We start from the raw sequence: 9282 nt of genomic DNA on the forward strand, positions 1-9282 counted from the left end.
GTAAGTGAGTAAGTAAAGAAGCGAGTAAAGATTCTAATGTTAGATGAAATTTATGAGTATGATTATTTATGATAAATGTTGTTATTTATTTACTTGTAAAATTACTAAGCTTTATGCTTACTTTCTTTATTTTCCTTATTTTTATAGTATCGCCAAGTCAGTTCGAGTATCATAAGGACATCGGAGTTCGTCTCACACTATCTACAGACATCTCGGTATTATGTGATTTCGAAACGTGTAAAGCTATTGCATGTATAGAGACTTAGTCATTTTGAGTGTGTTTATATGATATGGCTAATGGTTAGCTATTGAAATGGCTAATTAAGAACATGTGTGGTGTTATGAATGCCTAGGTGATAGTTTATACCTAGAAAATATGAAAGAGTAAAAATTTGCAGTGAAACAGTTTTGTGACAGCAGCATTGACGTGACTTTGAAAAATCACCAAGGATAGTATAAAATTAATTAGAGAGCTAATGATATATAGAATTAAATCTTATTGAGTCTATTTTCATAGAAAAATCATAATTATATTCTGAGATATTTGAATTTTGGTTAGACAGTGTCAGAATGATTTTTGGAGCCCCCTATTCTGAATTTAGAAAATCATTAAAAATTTTAAAAAAATAATTATGAGTTATAATTTATATGTATAGATTCTTTAGTGAGTCTATTTTCTGTAGAAACAAGTGATAACACCATATGAAAATCATACGATGAGAAAATCGATTTTTAGTGAATAAAGGTCAGAACCGTCAGGCAGTAAAATAGGGGAGACTTTAATGAATAAACTGTACTAATTGGCTAAGCCAAAAATTTTGAAAATTTTATGGTAAGATAATATATGAGTTTAGTTGCTGGGAAAATTTACAGATCTAATTTTTGAGTTTTGTAACTGGAGTTATAATTAAATTAGTTACTGCTGCGCAGGTACACAACATTATGGTAAACTGTGAAATAAATTTTAAAAGCAAATTTTTATACCCCGAACTAATAAGTTAAGTCAAGTAACGCCTCATGCTCAACTCCAGAAATGGTCTCAGGTAAGGGGTGTGACACGTTTATCTCTTTTTAGTCATGACTTAACGAAAAACATGTCCTTTAATACAAAATCTAATGTAGGAAATCTCACCAATACTTACCCTTAATTCAAACACTCAGATCTTTTACTCTCATGATGCCACACTATTGGTTTCCCGGAGGGTTGTTGTTCAGTCCTTCATATCATATAGAGATTGAAATTTAATATCAAGAAAACAATTATAGTTGAGTCATTATTTGAGAATGAGGGAAAATAAGGGAAAGATGATAGTTCTATCACTTTGCACAACTTACACTACCAGATAGCACAAAGAAGTCGAAGATAAGTCCCAGAAAAAGGTTTGAAGGTTTAATGATTTACAAGGGATCATGTAATCGATGAGATTCATACACAAGTGGAGTGAACAAAAATTAAAGAATGAGCCAATTAGAAGAAAAATGTGAAAGAAATCGAAAAAGAGAGGAAAAGAGGAGAAAATCCCAAATCCCGGTGATAATCAACATCGACAATGACGACAGTGACGGTGGTCTGATGACAGTTCACGGCGGTGAGGGTACGAGGAAGGGTGGCGACCGGAGGAAAAGAGGGAGGGATGAGAGGTGTAGACGGTGGTGAGATGGTGGTGCAACTAAGGCTAACGATGGAGGAATAGAAGCAAAGATGAAAAATGGTTTGTGGTTGCCAAAAATAGAGAAAATGGTGGAGGATAAAAAGATAAAAATAGAAAATGGGAGGAAGTGAGGGTGGTGGATGGTTCGGGAGGCCTTTGGAGTGGTCAACACCTTTGTTTTGGCAAGAAAAGAGTGTAAGGAAGGAGAGGGAACAAAGGAGGAAAGAGGGGGATGTGTCTTACAACTTATGACAAGTTTGACTTGCTAAAAGAGGAAATGGACAATCGACATCAATTGTACTAATGGGAACTGTGCAAAAATAAAAATAAAACAATGAAGCTAGGGGATTTAAACTAGGGACCTCTAGGATAGTTAAGTAGCTTCCTACCACTAAACCACTACACTTTCTTGTTTTCTCTATTGCGTAATTAATTTGAACCATAGGAGATGACAATAACATTATTGTATAATTAATTGAAAAGTGGGATGTGACAAAAATGAGGTGTGGTAAGCTTGGTCAATAGTGACCAGGTTTAATGAATCATAGCAAATAGGCAAGATAAGAAGTTTTGACAAAAGAGGGAGACATGGAGTGAGAAGGCGATCATGTTACCTCAACATATGGTAAGTTTGACTCATAAAGAGGGAAAGGAATCCTCCTAAACATGGTAAGAATGGGGTGGACGACAAGCACGTTATTGACATGGAAATTATTTTAAAAATTAAATAAAAAGATGAGAACAATAAGACTTAAACTTAGGACCACTAGGATAGTTTAGGAGCAGTTAACCATTTGACCACTACAATTCCTTATTATCATTTTAACAGAAAATATTTAAAAACATAGGATGACCTTTGCTAAGGTTTAAGGCAAAATTGCACTACATAGAAAATAATGTGAGGGAAAAGATTCGAACACAAGTCATTAAGGATAGCTCCGCCACTACTCAACCACTATACTTGATATCTATTAATATCAAAAGATCATCTAAAATAAATAAATAAAATTTGTGCGATACTTTCGAATCGAGAATATAACCTAAATAAGCTTTACACCTTTTTCTGATAAATTTATGAGTTGAAATTGCCGAAATCACATTTTTCACACAATCGGTCCCATCTTCCTTAAGAAATAAATTCACCACTCAGACGTTTCAAACTAACTTGTTTTCTTCGACAACTCACCATTGCATCATGTTTAGACAACCAATCTATTCCCAAAATATGATCAAATTCATCAAATGGTAATAGCATCAAATTAGCAGGAAAGTCATAACCCCGAACTTTCCGCAGACATGATTTGTAAATCTGATTAACTAAAAACACATTGACCAAGTTAATTTGTTACCTTAACATTGTACTCAGTTGACACAACAAGCAGTTTCTTTTTGTCTACTAATGCAGTGCATATATAAGAGTGTGTTGACCTAGGGTCAATCAATGCATATACATCAAAATAAAAAAAGAGAGAAAGTACCTGCAATAACATTCAGAGTAGAAGATTTTTCTCGAGCTCTAATTGTGTACACTCTAGTAGGTGCTCTAGCTTTAGATCGTTTTGTATCACCAGCCTTTCCTCAACCAGCAATGGCATTTCTACCATTTCTTGGCCTCCTGCCTCTCTGTGATATAGCTTTAGGCTTGCTAGATTGATTTCCCAAATCACCATGACGCTTTGGATAGTCCTTGAGAAAATTGTCATGAGATCCACACCGAAAACAAGTTCCTAACTTAGATTGACATTCACCGAAATGTTTTTTCTACATTCCTCACAAATAGTTTTCTCAATATTTCTCACACTACCAACACTAGCAATCGGTGAATTAACATATTTCAAGTTACTTTGTCTTGTTCTATCTCTACTAGTAAACTCTAAAGGAGTAGTTGATCGATTTGTATCATTTTTGAACTTCTTTGACGGAAAAGTCTGAGCTCATTTAGATGACCCTTGTTTGTTGAAATATCGAGATCTCAAATAAGACTGTCATTTACTCTTGTAGATTTCTTCAATTTTTTAAGATCGTTTTGAGAGTTCTACAAATTCACATAATTTCAATGCTGCAACTGACATTCGAATTTCATCGTTCAAGCCATCTTCGAATCTAATGTAGATATCTTCTTTATTTGATAAGATATTATGAGCAAACTTGCTTACTGCATAAACTCTCATTCATACTTAGCTACAGATTGATTCCCCTGTTTCAACTCAAGAAACTCTTTTTTTTCTTGTCGAGGTACTAGCAGCTACCATATTTCTTCCTGAGTTCTTTCTAAAAGAATTCCCAATTAATACGATCAATGGATGCCATTGTAATTAAAGTATCCCACCATGAATATGACTCGTCTTTCAACAATGAAACTACACATCTTAAACAATCTTCCAGAGTACACATCAATTCCGAGAAAACTCTCTTCTTATTTATTAACCAGAACTCAATTTTTGAAGAATCATCATCAACTTTACCTCTAAATTCTTCCGCTCCACATTTTTGAATTTTATCTACCGAAAGTTGAGGGATTATCATAGACACAGGGTTTTTAGGACATGGAGATACTGGAGGAGGTACAATAAGGGGTGAAGGTTGTGGAGTCACAGGGTTCACTCGTTTAAACTCACTGAACCATTGATTCTCATACATAAAAATACACTTTTCATTTCATCACCAAATGATTGCGGAACTGATGCACTATGACTTGCTTCTGGGTTGGAAGCTTGAACATTACTCTCAACTTCATTAACTACAGCCTGATTTGATTCGTCCAACATCTTTTATCTATAAGAAAATACAATGTTAGAACTAATCAAAAGCATCACACTATCGCAGGGTATATGTGGCATGTATTTGTAGACACATTACACGCTACATTAGTCGTAGAATCCACTAAACTGTAGCTCTGATACCATTAAATGTAGCACCCTTAACTCATCTCCATTACCAAATTAGGGTTACGAAATGTTACTAAGCAAAACGTTAAAATTTTTTCTTTAAAACTTAATACGACCCTAATGTAACTCCATAGACATTGACTAAATCATAAAACATAACTTCACATATCGGATTTATGGTCCCGAAACCACCATTTTTGACACCACTGAAAAACAAGATATTATTGGTGGTACTTCCTATCTTTGGTTAAATGCGTGTTTGGGTCTTTTCTCTCTACTGTCAAAGAACCGTGCTTGAATAAAGTCCATGATGTTTTTTGTTTGTTTGTTTTTTAATTTGTTCGTATTTAATTCATGCATGTTAAGAACTTCAAAATTGTGTTTGTTTATTTAAAATTATGTGTGCACATGTTTGTTAATTTAAATTGGACAAATTTATTGGTAAAAATTGAACAAACATATTCATGAACAAATAGTCCAACATATTGTTGAACAATTAAATATATGTATGTTTTTTATTGGCTTAATTTACAAATTGTCCCCTAAAGTATATTTATTTTTTTTATTTTGATAGCTAATTTTTTTTATCTCCATTATGTACCTCAAGTATTGAAATGGTATGACTTTTAATCCCAAAATAAATGACCGTTAAAATAACAATCTGGCCAATGAGATGATGCCACGTAGTGGCTTTTTATATTTCATACTATAATTTTCCAGAAATTAATACTAGAATTCAATTGTTTTAATTTAATTTAATTTAATAATGTGGTAACCTCTCCTCCCTCTCAATCTTTTGTTCACTCTCTGATATAGGAATGCGCGCGGACCAATATCGAGTTGCCAAGTCACGGGGAACTCCTACGAAAACTCTAACAAACAGATCTGAAATCAAAAAAAGAACGAGATTAAATCTGGAAAATTAAAATCTGGAATAAGAACCCTAAAAAATCAGCAAGATCTAATCAAGAAACGAAACACTTATGAAAGAGGTTTCTTGAAACCAAGAACACGAAATTGATTCCCAAGAATGAACTCCCACAAGCTGAATCTGTCAAAGAACACCAAATCAGCAAGCAAATTAGATCGACCAGAATTTCTTGAAACAAATTAGGGTTTATGCATCAATGAGAACGAAAGAAATTGAAGGCATAAAACGGCTATTGAGGCTCAGAAAGCGAGGGCGATCTGCTCAATTGACCACCACGAAAGTTTCCCCTAAGTTTCCACAACCAAATTCACCCAAGAAGAATAAGTGTGAATTCGGCAAGAACCCTAGAATTTGGGGATTTAGGGCTGATTGTCGAACTCCAGCAAAAAGTGAAATTTATCAATTCTTTAAGATAAACGAGGCCTGGAAACACAAATAAAACAGCAAATAGATTAGAATTGAGATTCGGCACAAGTAGAATTAAATAAAAGAAATTGAACAGCAAAAATTAAAGGATAAGTCCTAAAGATCCTTGAAATCCCGAAAGATTTCACAAATCTCTTCAAACGGCTCTAATCTCCCCTCCAAAGAATATCGATGGCAAGAAGAAGGTTGAAGATGGCTCCCACAATCAAGAGATTGTTAAAACAACTTCTAAAGAAAGCTCAAGAAAGAATTCTTGGAGAAAACCCCAAAGAAAATTCTGCACTCTAACAAACTGAAATTTAATGTATTGAATGATAATAAGATGTGTTTACAAAGGGTGGCTGGCCAATGCTTATATAGGCCTCCAACAAATCCTAATCTCACAAGTAACTAATAAAAAAATTAAACCTAAATAATAAAATAACAAGGTAAATTCGGCCATGCACTTATATGGGCTGTTTTGGGCCGAATTTTACATGTAATGCTCGTAAAGATTAAAAAATTAAATTAAACAAGTAAGATATTTACAAATTGGGCCCTTTGACATTTTGGCCTGATTTTCAACTAAGTATGAAGAAATTTCTTGATTGGGCTGGATTTTAGTTATTGGGCCTCGCCTTCAAGAATTTGGGCTCGTGATCCATCTCCTACCAAAATTGGGTCGTTGACGCTCGTAATGGAGATCCAATGCGTTTTGGCTGCAAGATTTGGTTTCTTGGACCAAGATTTCCAAGATTTGAAATCTTGATTTTCTTGATTCTTGAAATCTCTTCGAACAGCAAAATTGGGCCAAGATTCGGTTTCTTGATTTTCTTGAAAACAAGAAAGTGAATCTTGATTTTCTTGTTCTCTCGTGTATGCATCTAAGGCCTTGCTAACAAGCTCTTGAATGGTCCCATTTAGTTTGGACCGCATTTGTCAGGCCTTTGATCTCGTTATTAGGCCTTGTGGCAATTTGAGCCCATCACGTTCTTGAACTTGGATTGGGCCTTTATGACTCATATCACTCCCCCCTTCCTCAAAAAGATTCGTCCTCGAATCTGAAAAATCAAATGGGGACAAGTCAGCCACATTAAAAGTAGAACTTACATTGTACTCACCAGGTAGATCAATTTTATAGGCATTATCGTTGATCCGCTCGAGTCCTTGGAAAGGCCCATCGCCCCTTGGGTCCAACTTAGTCTTCCTTTTTGTAGGAAATCATTCTTTCCTCAAATGGACCCAAACCCAATCTCCGGGTTCTAGTACAACCCGTTTGCGCCCCTTGTTTGCTTTGTTGGTGTTGGCGTCATTTGTTTTGGCTATTCGCTGTCTAGCCTTCTCATGTAAGGATTTCACCAACTCATCTTTCTGTTCGCCATCTAAATTCATAACGTGTTCAAGAGGTAATGGCGCAAGATCAAGTACTGTTAGTGGGTTAAAACCATAAACAAGTTCAAATGGGGAATAACCAGTTGTAGAATGAATAGATCTATTATATGCAAATTCAACAAACGGTAGGCATTCTTCCCAATTTCTAATGTTCTTTCCCACAACAGCTCGTAATAAAGTCCCTAAGATTCGATTAACTACTTCAGTTTGACCATCAGTTTGGGGGTGACATGTAGTAGAATAAAGCAATTTAGTACCAAGCTTACCCCACAATACCTTCCAAAAGTGGCTAAGGAATTTGACATCTCTATCAGAAACAATTGTTTTAGGGATGCCATGAAGTCTTACCACTTCTTTAAAGAATAAGTCTGCCACATGTGTAGCATCATCTGTTTTGTGACAAGGAATAAAATGTGACATCTTTGAAAACCTGTCAATAACAACAAATATACTATCTCTTCCTTTTTTTGTTCGAGGCAAACCTAAAATAAAATCCATGGATAAATCTACCCAAGGTGAAGTAGGAATCGGTAGAGGAGTGTAAAGGCCATGAGGCATTACCTTAGATTTTGCTTGTTTGCATGTAATGCACTTGGAACATACCTTTTCCATATCCTTCTTCATATGTGGCCAATGGAAGTGTTCTTGCAATATGTCTAGTGTTTTGGCCACTCCAAAATATCCCATTAATCCCCCGCTATGGGCTTCATGAATCAACAATTCTCTCATGGAACACTTTGGTATGCATAACCTGTTTAAACGAAAAAGAAAGCCATCTACAAGATAAAATTTTTCAAAAGCAGTATGTCCACAACTCTTATAGATATGGCTGAAATCAGTATCATCATCATATAAATCTTTAATATGTTCAAACCCTAAGACTTTAGCATTCAATGTAGTTATTAAAGTATATCGTCTAGAAAAAAGCATCTGTGACTACATTATCTTTACCTGTTTTATATTGAATCACATAAGGGAATGTTTCAATGAATTCTACCCATCGGGCATGTCTTTTACTCAACTTACCTTGTCCCTTTAACCATTTAAGAGACTAATGATCTGTATGTATGACAAACTCATTAGGCAGCAAATAATGTTGCCATACTTGAAGTGCACGAACTAATGCCAATAGTTCTTTGTCATAAGTCGAGTAATTTAACTGTGCACTGTTCAATTTCTCACTAAAATAAGCAATAGGTTGCTTATCTTGCATTAAAACGGCACCAATTCCAATTCCTGAAGCATCACACTCAAGTTCAAAAGTTTTAACAAAATCAGGTAATTTAAGCAAAGGAGCAGAACATAACTTAGCTTTTAGAGTTTGAAAAGCTTTTTCTTGGGTTTCACCCCATTTGAAACCCACTGATTTCTTTATAACTTCAGTCAATGGGGCAGCAATAGTAGAAAAATCTTTCACAAATCGTCTATAAAAACTGGCTAAACCATGGAAAGATCTCACCTTAGTTACCGATTTAGGAGTCGGCCACTCCTTAATTGCCTTAACTTTGTCCTCGCTGACATGAATACCTTGAGCACTAACTATGAAACCTAAGAATATTAGTTTATCACAACAGAATGTGCATTTATCAAGGTTGGCAAATAATCTTTCAGTTCGTAGAATATCCAAAACGGTTCAAACATGGAAAACATGATCATCTAATGACTTTGAGTAAATTAAAATATCATCAAAGTAAACTACTACAAATTTACCCAAATGTAGCCTCAAAACATGATTCATTAATCTCATAAATATACTAGGTGCATTAGTAAGGCCGAAAGACATAACTAACCATTCATACAATCCAAATTTTGTTTTAAAGGCTGTTTTCCATTCATCCCCTTCCCTCATTCAAATTTGATGATAACCGCTTTTTAGATCAATTTTTGTAAATATTATTGAACCATGTAATTCGTCAAGCATATCATCAAGTCGAGGAATTGGGTGTCGATACTTTACCGTTATCTTGTTGATTGGGCGGCAATCAACACACATACGAAACGTACCATCTTTTTT

The sequence above is a fragment of the Gossypium hirsutum genome, chromosome D05 (genome assembly GCF_007990345.1).
Source record: "Gossypium hirsutum isolate 1008001.06 chromosome D05, Gossypium_hirsutum_v2.1, whole genome shotgun sequence".
NCBI classification, from domain to species: Eukaryota; Viridiplantae; Streptophyta; class Magnoliopsida; order Malvales; family Malvaceae; genus Gossypium; species Gossypium hirsutum.